Consider the following 3,406-nt stretch of genomic DNA (forward strand, 5'->3'; position numbering starts at 1 on the left):
TATTGACCTTTGTGACTTCAAGGGGCAGAGGTAGATTGACCTCTGTGACTTCAAGGTGTGGTAGTGCACACCTTTAATCCCAATGCCTGGGAGTCAGGGACAGACAGATATATATCACGGGAAATTTTGCTGATCTTTCTGACCTGATTTTAAAAAGTTTGATACACATTTATGTAGAAGTTCCTAATACAGAGGCAAGTGACTGAAGAGTAAAATTATTAATAACAGAATTTAGTGTTTATCCTAAGCCAAAAAAAAAAGCTGGGGTAGTAGTGTTAAGAGCTAAAATGAATTTTAAGGTGAAACTTAAAAATGCAAGCGTGATACAAATCAGTCTTTCAAAAAGACACCCCAACTCTCAACTCACAGATCTGACAACTGACCATGTACAAACCTTAAAATATGTTGCCATCTGTCTCCCAGATTCCTTGCTTGTCTAAAACAAATCAATAAAGGAACCAGTAATGATGCTACTGAGCAGCCTTTGATGTTGCCATAGCCCTCTCTGAACTCCAGCAAGACCTCCGTCCATTTATTTGGTCAGATTTTCACCTTATTGGCTTTTGAATGTTCTGTGCCTGTCTGGAATACATGTGTTTTATCAGCTATGTGGTTTATAAATGCATTGAATGCTTTCCCTTGGGGAGACAGAAGGAAATTTCTGTATGTCCCAGATAGAGACTGCACAGACAAACCAAAGAAAGTCCAGCCTGGTGAAGCAGTGCATTTACTGGGTCCCTTACAGGAGCAGGAGTGACTGAAAGGCAGAGGTACCTCTGAGAACCCGGAAGCACCTTCAGTACTAGAGGGCCCACCTGCTAACCATTTACCTCGTGTAAATTCCACTAGAGAGTCCCATCCCACTTGGTTGTTTACTTCTTATATAACCTGGGGAGCCAAGGGGTCTCCTGAGAGAAGAGTCCCCACCCCCATCCCCACACCCGCCCAGCGAAAGTATGTTAATTGGTGGGATCTCTGTGGGAGATTGCAGCTCCCAGACAGCCAAGCTTAGCCAAACTGTGAGGAAACAGCTACAGAGAAAAGCATTTTTTTTGCAGACTATACTGTCTTTTTAGTCCCTTAACATAAACCTTACAAGCACAAGCTTTTCCATTTCAATGATGTCTTCTGTGATACTTTCTCCGTGTTTTGTACCTTTATGGTTATACCTGAGAAATCTTCTCTCACTCTGTGTTCAAAAAATTTCTTCTAGAATATTTATACTGCCAGTGTTACATTTAGAGAAACGATCCATTTCAATTCGTTGTTGGGATTTGCAGGATATAGGATTAGGAGCACATCCTTAGCTTGTGGCTGCATTTGGTCGAAGTATCTTGAACAATGCTTTCAATTGTTATTTAAGGAGCTAGGGTCTCTTGCACTCTTCCCAAGATGGCTACCTTTGAGTATCCATCCACCTGACTGGGTCTAGAATTCCCTGGAGACAAACCTCTAAGCATGTCTGTGACAGTTTCTAGACTGGGTGGATTGAAGATGGCGTTGCAATACGCCACTTGTAAAAGGAGCAGCGGGCTGTGCCCGCCACCCGGCTCCCAGCTAGCTTTACCTCAAATAATTACACGGAAACTGTATTCTTTTAAACACTGCCTGACCCATCAGTTCTAGCCTCTTATTGGCTAACTCTCACATCTTGACTAACCCATATCTAATAATCTGTATGCCACCACAAGGTGGTGGCTTACTGGCATGAGTCTAGCCAACATACATTCGGGAAGGGGAATCATGGCGTCTGCCTGACTCTGCTTTCTTTCTCCCTTCATTCTGTTCAGTCTACTCTACCTATCTGAATTCTGCCTTATCAAAAAGCCAAGGCAGTTTCTTTGTTAACCAATGAAAGTAACACATAGACAGAAGACCCACCTACATCATGGCACCATTCCATAAATTGGGATCCCCCACAGAATAAAAAGAAAAAAGTAGCTAAACACTAGCATTCATTGCTCCCTGCTTCCTGGATGCGGGATGCCTCCTGTTCCTGTTGCCATGGCTTCCCTACCAGGATGGACTGTATTCCTGGGAACTGTGGACCAGAACAAACACTTCCTTCCTTAATCTGTTTTTAACAGGAATATTGTCACAGTAATGAATAAACTAACTGGTACATTAGGCCCTAAAGAGCACGGTATACAGAATTTACACATTCACATAGAGCGTTTACTGACACAAATACATTTAAATATGCTAAAATAATGCTTAGCATGTTTGCTGAATCCAAAGAAGTTTATAGATCAATAACAGAGAGTCCCAAATATTTGTGCTGTGAATATCACTTTTAAGTCACCCATTAGATAAAGAAAAAAATCATCATATGAATCAGGAGGTATTATTAATAAAATAAAAATGAAAACACCAATTATTAAAATTTATGGGTTCATCAAAAATAGAAAATCAAAAGAAATTCATAGCATTAAATGCTGATTTTTTTTTCAATAATGGCTTGTTTTATTTTAATGACTGATCCACCTGAGGCCACAGGCAGCCCACTATATACAGACATGAAGGAAGCTTAATTTCTTGGTCTCTTCCTCCAACGCCTCCTGGTGCTCTCTTGCTTCATTGGTCTTAGACCTACGAACCTCAGCCTGGTCAGCTAGGAGCTTCTTGCCGATGTGCCCCACAAGAATCTGCTGGTGTTTTTTTGTTTGTTTGTTTGCTTGGTTGGTTTTTGGTTTTTTTGTTTGCTTGTTTGTTTGTTTTTGTGGTTTTTTTTTTAACATTCCCTTTGACCTTCAGGTACACACTGTGATACACGTGGCGGTCAGTCTTCATGAATTCACGGTATCTCCTGAGAAGTCAGTGCAGGATCGGCATCCTTCTCACCCAGGTCACCTTCTCCGGCATTTGAGCATTGGCAGTACCCTTCTGCTTCCCTATACCCTTCTGTCTGCCCTTCCGTCAAGCCCAAGTGTTTTTCCGGCATCAAGCCCGGGAATGGATGGTCACAGGCTTCTGATGATTAGCCCATCTTTGATCACCTTCCAGATCTGCTGTTGGGAGTTGGCATTGGCAATTTCATTGGTCTCATTGGGGTCCACCTTCTTTTTGCCACAGTGGAGGATGCTGAGGCACGCCTCTTCTGTAACCTGAGCATACTCATGGCTATGGACACAGCAGTGAAAGGAAAGGATTTTTAAAATCTCAAATTAGTCATTTAAATACTTCCTTAAGAAACAAGAAAAAGCTGGTCATTGGTGCATGACTTTCTAGAACTGAGGAGGAGGAAGCAGGTGGATCTCTGTGTTGGAGGCCAGCATGGTTTGCTCAGTGAGTTCCAGGACAGCCAGAGCTACCTAGAAGCCAGACCCTGCCGCAAAGAAATTGGAGAAAGAAAGAAGGAAAGAAAGAAAGAAGGAAGGAAGGAAGGAAGGAAGGAAGGAAGGAAGGA

General features: G+C 42.3%; 1 pseudogene; it reads right to left on the bottom strand.

Annotated features, from left to right (window-relative positions):
• Nucleotides 1-2,504: 2,504 nt before the first annotated feature.
• LOC125400802 (large ribosomal subunit protein eL19 pseudogene) lies at nt 2,505-3,118 on the bottom strand (annotated as a pseudogene).
• Nucleotides 3,119-3,406: the final 288 nt, after the last annotated feature.

Source organism: Myodes glareolus, chromosome 24 (assembly GCF_982192425.1).
Source record: "Myodes glareolus chromosome 24, mMyoGla1.1, whole genome shotgun sequence".
In the NCBI taxonomy this organism is placed as follows: Eukaryota; Metazoa; Chordata; class Mammalia; order Rodentia; family Cricetidae; genus Myodes; species Myodes glareolus.